The sequence below is a fragment of the Mustela erminea genome, chromosome 5 (assembly GCF_009829155.1).
Source record: "Mustela erminea isolate mMusErm1 chromosome 5, mMusErm1.Pri, whole genome shotgun sequence".
Lineage (NCBI taxonomy): Eukaryota > Metazoa > Chordata > Mammalia > Carnivora > Mustelidae > Mustela > Mustela erminea.
The window spans coordinates 48925807-48942626 of NC_045618.1; the positions used below are offsets into that span (position 1 = coordinate 48925807).

Here is a 16820-nt window from a genome sequence, read left to right on the forward strand (position 1 = left end):
TGTCTTTTGCTCTTTGTGCTTATGACTTAACTTTCCTTTTTTTCTTATTCTGCTGTTACTTTGTTTCTTTTTAGGGAGGGAATATGGTAGGTATTTGTGTATGGTCGTTGGTGGACATTGTAAACTTTGTGAAGCTCATAATATGAACTGTATTAATATATGATAACCATTCTTAAATAGTTGCTAATGTTGAATGAAGATTTATATTTAGTGGTAATAGAAATTGTGTTCTTTTCTGAGAGAAAGCTAGTTGCTTTAAGAAAATGTATATACAAAATAATATGTATAACTTTGAGGAATGTATAACTTGTAGAAGATGAACAAAACATCCAACTTAATAGAGTATTCCAAAACTTTGAGGCTTTTTTTGGTGCTCCCTCATCCTATTCCTTTCTAGTTCCTTTTACGTAATTTGTATTAATAAGTTGCTTTTAAAGTCAAAACTGATAATGAAATATTAGTTATGTATATTATTTACTTGTAAGGTTGTTTTTAAGCTGTTGCTTCTAATTAAACCATCTAATTATATATCATAGTCTTATAAATTTCCTAGATTTGGTACAGCTTTTTGAAGAGGAAGATTCCATAGGTGGAGGTGGAGAGGAAAGTTTTAGAGACCTCATTATGAAAACATGCATAACTGTGGTAAATGTATATGCCCATAGAATCTAGCAATTGTGTCTGTTGATTTTTGGGGAAGACAAAGGGTCTTAAGTAATTACCACAGTGATGGACACTTGGTTAAGTTTTGAAAAGTGCTTAGATTTATATGTGTTCATCCTGTAACCCATGAGGAAGTTTAATTGAAGTGGTGAGAAAAGTCTAGCTTTTTGTGGAAGCATAAGCCATTAAAGTTTGTGTTATACTTAATATATTTTTTCATTATTTTGTTTGATACATTTTTTAAAAAGTTTCATGTAAAGTGTAATTATTTCTTTACTGGGCTATATACATTCTCCCCTTTTCTTCCCTTAACCTGTTTCAAATTTGGCCTTTCATATCTCAGTTGGTTAAAGCAAGGATCTCATTCCATCAGTAAAAATGAGAGCTGGTTTACGTGTCAGATAACTGTGTTAGATGCTCAGTTGTTATTTGGAAGTGAAATAGATTTGGGTCTTGGCCCTTGTGAAACTTATATTCTAGTATTCCAGTTAAGTACATAAAAAATATCTTGGTTCAAAAAAAAAAAAAAACCAACAACAAAAAACCTGATTCTCCTGCACCTTTCTATATATGAATTTTTATAAAAAACATATTTTTGTAGTTAGCAAGAAATGGTGTTTTTAAATTTTGGAGTTGTTTTTTTTTTTTTTAAGTTTATTTATTTATTTTAAAGAGAGAGGGGGAGAGAGTGCGTGAGTGCACAAGCATTGGGTAGGGGAGCAGTAGAGGGAGAGAAGCAAACTCTGTGGAGCAGGATGTGGGCCCCCTCCCAGGACCCTGAGATCATGGCCTGAGCCCAAACCAAGTCTGAGGCTCAACCAACTGAGCCACTCAGGCACCTCTGAACCTTTTTTTTTCTTTTAATAACAGATAATAATTTTGAATGCTTTGATATAAAAAGTTGAATAGTCATTTGCTTTATATATGCTTATTAAAGGTAGTTTTTGGAGGGAAGAGATGTGGGAGGAGCAAGGAATAGATTAAAGTAATTATCATGGGAAGTTTGATTACTAGCTTACTGGAAAATTTAGTGGGATGCCTGTGTCCATTGAAATCGATGATTATAGGACGCCTGGGTGGCTCAGTGGGTTAAGCCTCTGCCTTCGGCTCAGGTCATGGTCTCATGGTCTCAGGCTCCTGAGATTGAGCCCCCCCCCCCCCCCCCAGTCGGGCTGTCTGCTCAGCAGGGAATCTGCTTCCCTGTCTATCTCTGCCTGCCTCTCTGCATACTTACTTGTGATCTCTCTCTGTGTCAAATAAATAAATAAATAAATAATCTTAAAAAAAAAAAAAAAGAAATCGACGATTATAGATGTATAATAACATCTGTTTGCCTGTGTGCATGCATTCTTCTGCCTGCCTGTGTTGTAAAGTTGCAATCAGTTGAATGTCCCAGGCAGAGATGGGGAAGGGAATTTTGCAGAGGCAAGTTTAATGATGGACCATGGAATGTGTCTAAGCTGGATATAAGGGGGCAGATGGATAGTGGTAGATATTTATGATGTTGAATTATTGCAGTGAAGGTATGTAAGCAAGAATAGGAGGTGGTAGTTGGAGGATTCAGTGTTTGAATTAGTGATTTTGGAAGTAGTGTGGGTTTAGAAAGGTCCACGGTGTGGCTACGGGAGTGAGTGGCAGAGGGTGGAGAGTAACGATAAAAAATTAAGAAATACAGCCAAGGGTATTGGGGTGGAGTGTGAATAGCTGAGGCAGATGATAAAACCTTCAGCAAATGACAGGGTTATTGTTCTAGAGCTGCACTATCCAGTATGGTAGCCAGTGGTCATATGTGGCAGTTGGGTGTTTGAAATGTGTGACTGGTCCAAATTGAGGCATACTGGAAGTGCAAATATGTAATGGATTTTGAGGACGTAGTGTGAGAAGGGGATGAAAATATCTCATTAATAATTTTTGTATTGATTACATGTTGGAATGATAATATTTTGGATATATTGGCTTAGGTAAAATATATTATTGATTTTACCTGTTTCTTTTACTTTTTATTTTTTTATTTTATTTTTTCAAAGATTTTATTTATTTATTTGATAGACGAGATCACAAGCAGGCAGAGAGAGAGGAGGAAGCAGGCTCCCTGCTGAGCAGAGAGCCCGATGCGGAGCTCCATCCCAGGACTCTGGGACCATGACCTGAGCCGAAAGCAGAGGCTTTAACCCACTGAGCCACTTAGGCGCCCCCTTTTTCTTTTACTTTTTAAAAGTACAGTTAGAGGGCGTCTGGGTGGCTCAGTTAAGTGGCTGCATTCAGCTCAGGTCATGATCTCAGGGTCCTGGGAGTGAGCCTTGCATTGTGCTCGCTGCCCGGCAAGGAGTCTGCTTCTCCTCCCTCTCTCTGCTCATGCTGTTTCTTTCTGTCTCTCTCAAATAATAAATAAAAACTTAAAGAAAATAAAAGTATAGTTAGTAGAAAATTTAAAATTACATGTGTAGGGGCGCCTGGCTGGCTCAGCGGGTTAAAGCCTCTGCCTTCAGCTCAGGTCATGATCCCAGGGTTCTGGGATCGAGCCCCACATCGGGCTCTCTGCTCGGCGGGGAGCCTGCTCTCCCCCTCACCCCCCGCCTGTCACTCTGCCTACTTGTGATCTCTGTCTGTCAAATAAATTAATAAAATCTTTTAAAAAATAAAGGCTTTTAAAAAATTACATGTGTAGCTTGAATTTGGAGCTTATATTATCTTCTTTTGGGCAGTGATTTTCTAGAAATAATATGACCAGTAAGTAGTATGAGAATTAGAAGGGAAGACATCTCTAGGGGTCTTTGTAGAACCCAGTATAAGAATCCTTTGGGAGAGGGAGTGGATTTTCATTGGTTCTCTGATGCTTTCTCTTCAGCTGTTTTTTGTGCTTAGAGTTGCAGTCTATTCAGCCTCTCCATACCTACCTCTGCTCCCTTTGCCCCATACCTGACCTCAAGAAGTTTGCCTCTTTCATGTGGAGGAGAGAAATGTCTAGAACAACTACAGTGGAAAGCAACATAAAGGAGTAACCATATGAATAGTTAACAAAGTATTCATAAGGGGAAGAGGTCACTTCTGGTTAAGCTTATTTCAGATTGGGTCTTAAAGGAGAAGACTTTTGATAGTTGATCATAGGAAGGTTATTTCAAGCAGAGGGAATAAAAGGAACAAAGGTAATGTGGAGAAAAAAACATGGAGGTGTATTTTATGGAACACCCAGTAGATTCATGTGGAGGTACACATAGGACAGCAATGCAAATTCTGGGAAGTTAGAGATAGATTGTTATCAGAACTTTTCCCATTGAAATTATGATTCTGAAACTGTAGTAAGTTCTATAAAGGAAAGGGACAGAGTAAGCACATTTAACAAGGAGACCTGACCTGGTTTGGGTACTCAAGGAAGGCTTCTTTGTTTCCTGAATCTTCTGAACTACAAAATCCCTCCACATACAAGTCTTGTCACATCTTTCTTAATGTTAGTTTTTCTTTTCTTTCCAACCACCACTCTTATTATTTCATTCTCATAGTATCATTTTGGTGTTAATCAACAATGTCTAAATTGGTCTCCTATTTTAATTTCCCTTTTCAGTTCACTTACTCTTCAATTACATTGACTTTTTGACTTTTTGATTATACACACACACACACACAAACTTTTTGTTCTGTGTAGGATTAAGAACAAAATTCTTTAACTTAGCCATCCAAACTAAGTAATCTATTGTTTGGATACCAGTAATATACTGACTGGGCATTGGGCAGAATTATATAATGTTTTTATTTTAGGGAGGTAATGTGTATATTTCTAATAGGTTCACACTACCAGTATGGTTCATGTAATTAAGACAGATGTCAGACCATCATTACTCACTTTTATTTATTGACAACAAGAAAAACACAGTCTGTATAGACAGCTTAGAGTTTGATATAGAATAGACCAGTAAACAGGACTTCTCTACATACAGCATAAGGCTCTCTGTATTGGGTTAATTTGTGGAGCATGTAGGAGGGTAAATTTACTAATGTTGAGGGTCGACTGAAGAAAGTATCCCAAAGGTGATGACATCTAATATGACACCTGAATGAGTTATTAAAGTTTGCTAGAAAAAGATTAGGATGAGAGAGGGAGAAGAATGACTTGCTGAAAAAAGAGCATGTATATACAAGTCCCAGTTGATGGGGAGCTGGTTAAGGGGGTTAGTGGCAGTGGCTGAGACTGGATCGCGAAGTATATTTTAGGCCATGCTAGGATGTTTGGCCTCAGTTGAGTGCAGTGGATGATCATTGCAGGGTTTAAGCATGAGAATGACATGATCAGACTTACATTTTAGAAAGATAACTAGTGTGGAGAATTGCTTGGAGGGGATAATATCAGAGATTGGTAGAACAGAGATAGCAGTAGTCTTGAGTTCAAGTGGTAAATAGGGTTCTTTGGGGGGACGGCATCCAGAGGTGGTCCAGCGTTTGACATTCCACTGCAGGCTGTCCTACAATATAGCCTCTAACAAAACTAGGCCGTCCTGAACCCCTGGTCATAGAATTGTTTACCCTTCTAGCATTGAAATTTGCATTAGTGTATGCCCACGTCAACTTAGAGAAGTTCATGCTGTGAGACCTAAAGTCCTTTTAAGGTTGTCTAAAACAGAAAAACAAAGGTGCCTGGGTAGCTCAGTTGGTTAAGCGTCTGCCTTTGGCTCAGGTCATGCAAGCCCTGCATTGGGCTCTCTGCTGAGCAGGGGGCTTGTTTCTCCCTTTCCCTCTGCCTACTTGTGATCTGCGCCCTCTCTCCCCATCAAATAAATAAAATCTTTAAAAAAAAAAAACCTGTCAGCAGGGTCTTTGGTGTGTCTGTGTGTACAGTGTGTTCTCAACACAATCAAGCACGCTTTCCTTATGGGGGAGCAGAAGATTGTTGTGAAAGTGTTGAAAATGCAAGCGCAGAGTCAGAAAGCCAGATTAAAAAACAAAAAATACAAAGCTTTTTTGAGCAATAAAAGAATCCAAAGGCAAAAGCAACAAAAAGAAAAGTGGTAATAGTGACTTAGATATTTTAAGGTGGTAGGATTGGTATGACTTGGTAAAAACACATAGGTGAAGGAGAAGGTGGTGGGGAAGTTTCTGGCTTGGACAACTGGTAAGGTGGATGGAAGGTTTGAGAAATTTGATGTTTTAGGTTTGGCATGTTGAGTACATGTGGGACATTGAAGACGTGGATTTGGGAGTTAACAACTTAGAGATGGCATTTTGAAGTCATGAGATGGAGGTCATCCAGAAAGACTGGTCTGAGTGAAAACAGGGTCAGGAATAGAGAGGAATTCTTATAGTTAAGACCTGGAAAAATTTTTAAAAATATCTTTTAAGGGGCACCTGGATGTCTCAGTGGGTTAAGCCTCTGCCTTCAGCTCAGGTCATGATCCCAGGGTTCTGGGATCAAGCCCCACATCGGGCTCTCTGCTCAGTGGGGAGCCTGCTTCCTCCTCTCTCTCTGCCTACTTGTGATCTCTCTCCCTCTGTCAAATAAATAAATAAAATATTTAAAAAATATATATCTTTTAAAACTTTAAACTTCTTTTACGGACTGCTTTAATGTTTTTAAGATAGCATCTTTCCTTACAATTTTATATAATGGACTCTTTAAAATCTTGCAATTACACTGCCTAAATCTGTTTGGTTTGTGAGTTCAGTTAGCAAGAATTTATTAGTCCAGAATATTTTGGAAATAAATGTAAGATTGCTAGCGGAGAATTCTTCATGAAGTTTGGGAAAATGGTTTGAGATTAATCATCATCTACGTAACATTTTAACTGCATGCAGTAACATGGCCATGTTAATTTAACATTTGGTAAAGGTAGCACATGTTTTATAACTCATATTTAGTTTTGGAGTATTAACTCTATGGCTAGATAATTTATCATCCATACTGGGGCACTTTTAAGAGTGGAAAGGGGAAGCTTTTAATAATTCTGCTGGAACAACAAGCATAAAATGGAACTCCTAGACAACTTGAATATCCTGTAATTTGTTCTGGATTTCTTTTGTGAAGTGCTAAGAAATGAGATGTTTATAGATTAAACAACAGTAGTAAGGAAGGTTTTGTGGCTAAGTAAATTTGCAAAACGTTAAATGCAGCATTAACATTACTGTTGGACTTCTTGGAACTTTTAATGTGTTCAAATATGACTTGAGAAAGAAGGGCATGGTGGGGAATTAGAGAATCTTGAATTTTCTTGAACTTGTTTTGCCATAGAACTCTATTTCTCTGAATACCCATTAACAATATGAACCTAGTTTGGAAAATGCTGATTTAGAGTATTCTTTTGTTTAAATTAAAGCTCTTTAACATGAAGCCCAGTCAGATTGCATCATAGTTATGTTTTATTTTGGGATTTTGATTGGTGATGTCTAGGCAACTCTTTTTGTCAAAATAAGTAAATTTTGGGGTGCCTCAGTTGGTTAAGTGTCTGACTCTTGATTTCACCTCTATTCATGATCTCAGGGTCATGAGGTTGAGCCCCATGCCAGGCACTGGGCATGGAACCTGCTTAAGTAAGCTTCTCTCTCTGTCCCCCTTCTCCACTCAAACCTTAGGCAAATTGTCACTGTCAGACCTGAACAACATTTTTTCCTGCAGCCTATTTTTTCTTTTTAATATTTCTCTGTAGTTTTTGAGAAATCATTTCCAGGGCTTTTATTTTATTTTTTACTTTTTCTAAAACTATTTGTTTAAGTAATCTCTACACCCACCATGGCTTGAACTTATGACCCCAAGATCAAGAGCCATTTGTTTTGACTGAGCCAGCCAGGCATCCCATTCTCAAGGCTTTCTTTTTTCCCCCCAATGATTTTTTTTTTAAATTTGAGAGAGCGAGAAGGGGGGGGCAGGCGCAGAGGGAGAGGGAAAAAGTAGACTCCCGACTGAGCAGGAAGGCCTTTGTTGGCTAGATCCCAGGACCTGGGATCATGACCTGAGCCAAAGAAAGATGCTTAACCCTCAGAACATGCCCCCCAAAAAGGCTTTTAGAAAATGTGTGTACATCTTAACTAAGTTTATTTTTCTCTGAAAAGCAAGTCTGTAAATTGGGATTGAAATACGATAGCTGATAGCTTTAATTATTTTTCTTGGGCATCCCAGATAGGGTATATTAAGATTAGGGAATATTGGGGAAAAATAGTCATCTGCATCCTAAGTAGTTGAGCAGTGCTATGTGTAATCTTAAACTTTATTGTTATCTGAAGAGGCATCTCTTACGATGTGCCACAAGTTCCCGTAGTCTTGACTCTGTTATATCCCAAGTTTTAAGGATGACCTGTATGAATATTTCTGATTTTGTAGGTGGCCTGGGAAGAATACGTTAGATCACAGAATCAAAGGGAGTTAGTTTGTCATCATCTCCTGGGCAGTTACCAAGTGTCAGGTACTATACCTGACACTTATGTCAGGTATAGTACCTGTCACCTATGCTAGCATAGGTGATATGGAGATAAGTCGTTGTCCTTGAAAAGCTCAAAGTCTTGGGAGGACATAGATCAGAAAATAAGCAATTTATAATACCATATATGTGCTGCAGTAGAGAGTGGAGAGTGTACTTCTCCAGAGGGGTTTTGAAAGGCTGGAGTGATGAACTGGAAAAAAAAAAAGTGAAGTTTAACAGAACCTAATATAAAGTTCTACTTTTAAATTTAAAAAAAAATTTGTAAGGGGCACCTGGGTGGCTCAGTCAGTTAAGCATCTGCCTTCACCTCAGGTCCTGATCCCCAGGGTCCTGGGATCAAGCCCCACATTGGGCTCCCTGCTTGGTGGGGAGCCTGCTTCTCTCTCCCTTAGCCTGCTGCTCCCGCTGCTTGAGCTCTCTCTGTGTCTGCCAAATAAATAAATAAAATCTTAAAAATAAATTTGTAATAAAGCATGAAGAATTTTAACCTAAAAGCAGTTCACATAAAAAAATCAGTTAAAGGTTTTAGTTCACTTTAAGCTTAGTATGAGCAACTATATGACGTGGATGTACCTCCCCCTCATTGCTGAAACAAAAACATAACACATACCACATCCTTCCCCTTGCACAGGTAAAACAAACCAATTATCCCTAAATCGCGAATGCCTTATTTGGACTGTGTTCATAATAAGAGAGGTGGTAATACTGCAGTATTCAAGATTAGGCCACTATCTGGATTATTTCACTCACTCTGAGTACAGTGGACTGTTAAGTGCTCCAGAGAACAGTGATAAGGATGGGAAGGGGTCTAGAAAACAAGCCTGTTGAAGGAAAAGAGACGTCTTAACACATTTAAAGAATAGACAAAATTTTAGAACCTTTGGGTTTGGATTCATAGAGCTTTTCAGTACGGTAGGTCACTTTAAGATTAGGTTGTGAAGTCTTAGAAGAGTTTCAGTAGAGGCTGGGAGACTATCAATTAAGGAGGTTACAGTAAAACTTCATATATTAGATGTAGTGTTGGACAAGAAGATTTCCAAAGTTTTATTTGATGTTGTGAATCTCCTGTTTCCAAAAACCATCATTTTCCAGTTATATTTAATAGTATCTATCATTGTCAGTACTTTGGAGAGTTGTGTGGACTTTGGCATCTGACTTTTGAATTGGACTGCATTACTTCCTAGCTCTGTAACCTTGTGTGGGTTACACCTGTTACTCAGAAATAGTTCCCTTGATAATTTCCCTCTAGGGCTTCATCTAATCTCTTTTCTGGGACTCAGACGGCTATGATTTAAAGACTTTCTGTTTAGTTATAGAATGTGTTTTTCCCCTTCACTTTTTGTTTTGTTCATACTTGTCTTTTCTTTCTTTTAAGTGTCTTAACTTTCTCTCAGATAGAGTATACTGTTTCTTTCATAGCTTCTTGTCTTGTCTGAAACTTAAATTAGATGAGACGGTATCTCCCAGTTGAACAGGCAGTGTTTTGCTTGTTTTTGGTTGGGAGAGTTTGGAAGAGAATCCTCAATCTTTCATAATTCAATAGAATTAAAATTTCATCAAGCCCTGCTTATTATATTTAAATGCTAAGTTTTATTTTAAAAGTGAATGGTAGTTGTTCTCATGATCACGTACGTTACTAATTGTAAAAAGAGGCATCTGTAGCTAGAATATTGCGTGTGATCAGCAGTTTTCTTTGCAGTATTTCTTGGTTCTGTCTCCTTTACCGTTGCATTTCCTGCTTCCCCTATATGTAGATAAATAATTCTTGTTGCCATATGTTTTTTCTAGAAATCTTAAATTTCTTAATATCTTTTGTTTCATTTGTCCTACAGGTAGCTACTTGGATAGCCTTAAACACTATTTTTATCACATTTTCACTGCCTCAAAATATGCTTGTTTACTCTGTGTAGTCTAAATTCCTCATGACATTTAGTGCCCCCCTGTCCTAGAGTAACACATATTCTGCTCTGGCTGAGAGTTGTGATAAGACACTTCTCTTGGTTAGTGTTTATGAGCTTAGGCTCTGGAGTCAGGTCACATTCGAGCTCTGTCTCCATCACTTAGTGTTTGACTTCAGGTTTTGCATCGGTTTTCTTATCCATGCAGTGGGAATAACAATGGTGTGTCTTTTGGGTAATCATGTGTCTTTTTGTGTAATCATGTTTACTATAATTGGTATATGGTTGGCATGTTGTAAACATGTAACTTATATTGGATTTATCATTATATTTATTCTGTCAGCCCAGGTAAATGACACTTAAACTTTTTTTTTTAAAAGATTTTATTTATTTGACAGAGATCACAAGTAGGCAGAGAGGCAGACAGAGAGAGAGAGGAAGGGAAGCAGGCTCCCCGCTGAGCAGAGAGCCTGATGCGGGGCTCAATCCTAGGACCCTAAGATCATGACCTGAGCCGAAGGCAGAGGTTTTAACCCACTGAGCCACCCATGTGCCCCGACACTTAAAATTTTGATTGAAAATCTTAGTAACCTAGATTCACTGACTTTACAGATTGTTTGTATTTCCTTAACTATGGAAGGGTAGAAGAATGAGAAGAAAGATTTCATTTAATAGAGTTATAGCATTGTAGAGCTTTGAAATTTTAAGGAGCCTTTGGGAACCTCTAGTTAATGCCTCATTTTTTGATGTGAGGAAACAGACCCTGTGAAAGATTGTGTTTCAGTAATTTAGTGGTCAAGTTGGTAGTGGAATCCAAATTCTTTGTGTACTGGTACCATATTATGTTTTATATGTACCTAGCACATAGTAGGTGTTCAATGACTTTTGAGAATCAAATTAATATGATGATCATGTATGTCCATCTCTGAAGACTAGCTTCTCTGTATGTGTTCAATGTTCCTGTATTCCCTTTCTCTTCATACTCATTTAGGGGCTGTGCACTGATCCAGAAAGCATTTATTGAACATCTGTGTGCAGAACAGCCTTTTACTTAAATAAAAGTAATATTTTCCTACCTCTGCATAAGAAGTTTGGCAGTGTGTTAGAATTTTACACTCTAAACTTTTTTATTAGAAAAAGTATTTTGTCCAAATTTTAAAATGTTCTGAGTTAGGTTTGTTATTTTTAATATCCAAGTTATCATCTGGAAGGAGCCTTTTGAAGGACACATCCAGATGTTTCATGAAATGTAGTAGTACGTAAATGGTTATGGTGTTTAAATTATCTGTCACAAATTGAAGCCATGGTGCACTAATGTAACAGTCCTAGGTTTATACTCTGCATAAAGGAGAGTGGGATCTCCGTATTTTGTCATTATGTGTGACTAAATGCAGCTGGTATGATGAAATAGAGACCAGGAGAAGACAGAGAAGATCGACTAGGGGAGTAGGCTCTAGAGGTCACTTTTCAGTTATCTTATATTGTGAAATAAATTAAAAAATGAGAAATTGGGTTGAATGAGATTATAGAGATAACCAACCTGACTTGCTCCTTTTGTAGAAACTGTCTAACTAGGTTTTCTGGTTGAACTGAGTAGTGACAAATTACTAATCTAACAGATGCTTATTAACTATTTCAAATGGAGATATTAGAAATGATGCAGAAGTCATTTTCATTGATGAAGCATCTGACTTTAAAAATAATAAAATATTTTTGTTGTACAGGCTTTAATGTATGCAGTTATAGAATTTTTGATGATTGCTGTTGTGGATAGAAAGTAAAAGTATAAATGAAATATTATGACATTGTTAAATGCCCAGTTTGTCTATGTTCAGAATTCATTTTGGTTTACTGTTGGTTATAAATTGATACCAGATAGTCATAATATAGAGTCTGCTTTATTATGACTAATCCTCTAAAGTACTGCAGTGGGATGTGTGAATGAAAGTAATTATGTTGCTCAGCAGGAAGGACCTAATTCTTAATTCACAATTTAGGTATGACCTTTAATGTAAGGTCATAAATAAAGAACAGTAATACTGGCACATTTTGTTTAATTGCAAAAAGCACTCTGTCTGTAGTACTTGTTGATACTGCTTGAATATTGTCTGTATTTATCTTTCTCAAAATGTGGTTCCTGCCCCTGTGGTTGGCATAGTTGTTTTCACACACACACACACACACACACACGTGTGTGTGTGTGTGTGTGTGTAAAATTTTACATATCTGAAAGGGGGATTAAATTGAAATGTCTAATTTCTGAATGGTGAAGACCACCCTCTTCTCTCTCCCCATTATCCTGAGAACACTAGAAGCTGGTCATACTGCCAAAGCAGAACATTGGAGGATTCCTCTTTCAAAAGTAATTAGTAAAAAGGAAAAAAGGAATCCTCAAAATAGCCAAATTCCTGCCTGATCATCCTAGAATGAAGTACCCCAATCTGCTCACTCACACAGATCATTTGATTATGTTTTTAAAGTATTTTTTAATATCTTTTAAATGTAAATGTACAGCCAGAAATCCCTTGTCATTTGAGGAAAACATAAGTGGGAAATGCAGAGACCGAAGCAGGTAGTGAAAAAGAATCCAGAGGTTGCAGAGACGCTGCAGACAGCGGAAGACAATAACACCACCAAATACCCAATTTATTTATATCATCAGAGAGGAAGTAAGATACTCCATTCATGAAAACTAAAAGCAAAATGTAGGGGGAAAAGAAAAGAAAAAAAGGTATGTAACAAACAGAACAGAGCTTATGGGAATGAAAATTTTAGTAGAAATGTTAGAAGATCAAGTTGAGGAAATCTCTCAGGAAACAGCGAAATGCAGAAGATGTAAAATGCAAGAGAAGAGAAAAGATAGAGTAAAGGAAAACTGGACAGTTGGTCTAAGACCAGTACCTAAATAATAGGCACACAAGAAATGTGCATCTCTAAATTTAAAAGACAGCAATTACCAGGTTCATACAATTAAAGCAAAAACAAAACCCCACAGAAAACCAACCCAGCCCTAAGATGCAACACTGTAAAATTGCAAAGCACGTAGGAAGAAGCTTTTTTTTTTTTTTTAAAGCTTTTATTTATTTATAAGAGAGAGAACGCGAGTGAGCGAGTGTGGGAGCATGAGCAGAGGGAGGAAAAGCAGACTCCCTGCAGAGCACAGAGCCTGCTGCAGAGCTGGATCCCAGGACCCTGAGATCATGACCTCAGCCTGAGGCAGACAATTCACTGACTGAACCATGCAGGTGCCCCAAGAAACTTCTATATACGCTCCCTTAGGGGGATATACAGGCGACTGTGAAGGATTGGGGATCAGGATGATGCCAGGCTTCTTAACAGCAACACTGGAAGCCAGAAGACAGTGAGGAAAGGCTGTTAAAATTCTGACAAAACATGCTTTCCTGTCTAGAATTCAAATACTGAGCCAAATTCAGTTATTAAGTATGGGTAAATGGATATATTTTTGGACAACGTAAAGAATTAAAAATGTAGCTTCCAGTCCCTTCTTAGGAAGCTAATGGAGAAAATACTAAAAAGAGAAAACTAAGGAAAAAGTGAGATCAGTGAAATGGGATGCAGTATGGAAGAGGGATGGGGAAATTACAAAGATATGTTGAAGGGAAATTCTATGACCATAGTTGTGTACCAGGTCTAGAGAGCAAGCAGTCCAAATTGGAAACTGATAGAGGGCTCCAGAAGGCATGTATTTAAGAAGGAAATGAAAACAGTTTTACCTGATATATTTGAATATGTTAAAAGTTACACTTTTATCAGTTACAGTTTATCAGTTTTATCAGATGAATTAGTAGTTACCTAGAAAACAAAGCAAATGCACAAATGGTGCAGTGATTAACTAAGGAAAGCCAAAGTTCTACAGAATGGAAGAGTAATCATGATATTATTTACAGCTGTAATAATAATGTAAACGACAACTGATTCAAACAAAAATTGTGAGGGGATATGGGGGTAGAGATAACACAGAGCCCAATAAGTCATTTTTTTCCTAGAAGGAAAAATTTTAGTAACACATAGACCTGCTGTATAGAATATAGTGAAAAATGCCATAAAAAATAGCCAAAAAGACTTTAAAGAGTTTGCCCTAGGAATGTGAAAAGTGAGGGTGGGGCAGGGGATCTGTGTTTTCTGGTCACACTAGTTGACTTTTTAAACTGTGTGCATGTCTGCTTGATTAAAAAAATTAATTTTAAAAAGATGCCCTTCACAGAATGCTTTCCGTACAGTGTATATACATCTCTCAGGCATTCTGAATTTCCTGGGGTGCTGACAACTATCATTTGGAGATATAGTCGCCAGAATGCTATTTGAGGAGATAATGATTTCTAGTAGTAGCAGTGGTTGATGTTATCCTTAGTTATAAATATTCATTTTGTTGTGGTGCTAACAAATGGAGATTTTTAAACACATGATGGATTAAAATATATTGCTCTTCAACATCTCATATATAAGTGTTTAGTTTTCCTCTGTGTTGTCAACACTTTGCATTGTGAATTGACTGCTCCATGCTTCTCTGAAACTTTTCGGTTGAGTGATACTTCAGATGTTTGTGTTTCCTGGCCCCTTTTATTTCTTTTTTAAAAATACTGCATGCTTATTACAGTCTTTGAGAGTATGCAGCAGCTGCTCCAGTTATAGCCGTGGATAGTACTCCATCTTTCACTAAACCTGATTTTAAGGTGCAGTGGTTAATTTGAATCCAGATGCATTCTTATCTGAATCACCCATTTTTTTTTTTTAAAGATTTTATTTATTTGAGAGAGAGAGAGAGATCACAAACAGGCAGAGAGGCAGGCAGAGGCAGAGGGAGAAGCAGGCTCCCTGCTGACTGAGGAGCCCGATATGGGACTCAATCCCAGGACGCTGGGATCATGACCTGAGCTGAAGGCAGCCACTTAACCAACTGAGCCACCCAGGCATCCCTGAACCACCAACTTTTTTAAAGCCAAAATTTTGGTGCTTGAAATGGAGATTGAATGTTTAATCAATTAGTCTTTTAAAAGGTTTTTCTCTTTCCTAATTGGAAGTGTAACAGCATAATATTTGGAGCAGTTGTATAATATTCAACAAATTTCTTAACCTGCATAGGCCTCAGTTTTCCTGTCTGTAGAATGAGGACAATACTTGCTGCATAATTGTCAATGATAATTACACATCCTGAAAAAACAAAAACAAAACTTATGCTTATGTCATCAACTTTATTCTTTTACTGTCACACAAGAGGTTTTATTTTATGGGAATTGCCAGTGTGTACTTCCATATAACATAAAATAATACATCTGTGCTGCATCCTTATACCTGTAGAGTCAGGACAAAAACTCATTGGGGAAAAGCCTTTGATAATCACTGAATTCAAGTTTATTTGTGTTTGACCTGGGAGAATGCAGTTGAAGTGGGAAGACATTGTTCTCTTTCTAAAATTTATACTGTGTTCTCTTTAAAATGAAGTACATTTGACCAGTGCCAACCTAAACTTACTTTTAACTGATAATCTTTGAATCATAATTTCTGTTATTTCTCCAAATGCAGAAGCTTACTTATAGTTGAAGTCCCAGTTCCTTTTAAAATAAGTAATAAAAAAATCTTTAAAACTCTTGTATTCTTAGGACATTTTGGATAGTAGGGAGAAATTGATAGCTTGCTGATATTATAGTTAGTAATTAATCTCTGATCATATCTAAAAAAGAGAAGCATTTATAGGATTTGGGGGAGGCTTTATTTGTAAGGCCTATAGTATTTCTTTGCCTTTTAGTGAACATAAGAGTTTGGGAGTTCATTTGCGTTTGTATTGTAGTTATATGTATAACTTACCATTGTAGATTCCACCCCACCCTTTCTTCTGGTGTGACTTGTTTATTTCATTCTTTCATTCATTTCTTTATTCATTGTCCAGTCATTTGATGTGTTTCTACTGTTGTCAGGCCCTAGTGTTAGATGATAATGGTGACATTGGCATGTGCCCTGGAAGACCTCAAACTGGTCATGGACTCACTTGTCCAAATAGAAATTTATAAAAAAGGCAAGACAAGTGCTAAATAAAGGTATGCAAAGTGACCAGTAAAAGTAGTGAGAGAAGAGTCATTAATATTGCCAGGCCTAATTGGACTAAGGCTGACAAAAGCTAGAAATTGAGGAAACAGTATTTTTCAGGCCAGAGAAGTAGGGTAAAGGCACATATATGTTTGATAGCCAGCTATATTTGATATAAAGTCTTTATACATTGTTTTCTCACTATTTGATTTTTAAATTTACTTTGTTTGCACTCTTAAAATAGCTTCTAGAGGATTGGCTGGGGTGGGGTGGCCTCTCAGGTAGTGGCAGTGAGTTAGGAAAGGCAGTTTATCTTTTGTGTATTGCTGTTAGGCCTGAGATGAGGGGATAAAACAGGGGGGAAATAGAGAGCCAGTGGTAAGCTTACATGTGTCTTCTACCCTAGCACCTCCCTGTCGGTGGTGGTCAAGTCAGGATTCTGCTGTTAATACTGTATGATCTTGGGTAAACCATTTCTTCTCTCTGGATTCCATTTTCTTCCACTTTAAGATGAGAGGGTTGGTATAGTTGGGCATTTCTTGTTGGTAGTCTCTTAGTAATGGGAGAAAAAGGAGAAAGTGATCAAACAAGTTTGGGAACAAAGAGTTAAACAGATTTTTTTTTTTTAAAGATTTTATTTATTTTACTTGACAGAGATCACAAGTAGGCAGAGAGGCAGGCAGAGAGAGAGGGAGGAGGAAGCAGGCTCCCCGCTCAGCAGAGAGCCCGATGCGGGGCTCCATCCCAGGACCCTGGGATCATGACCTGAGCCGAAGGCAGAGGCTTTAACCCACTGAGCCACCCAGGCGCC

At 37.6% G+C, this 16820-nt stretch overlaps 1 protein-coding gene across 2 annotated transcripts in view; it reads left to right on the top strand.

Moving 5' to 3' along the window:
- Positions 1–16820, top strand: part of PIAS1 (protein inhibitor of activated STAT 1) — a 119968-nt gene that overhangs the window by 15574 nt on the left and 87574 nt on the right. The window lies entirely within an intron of this gene.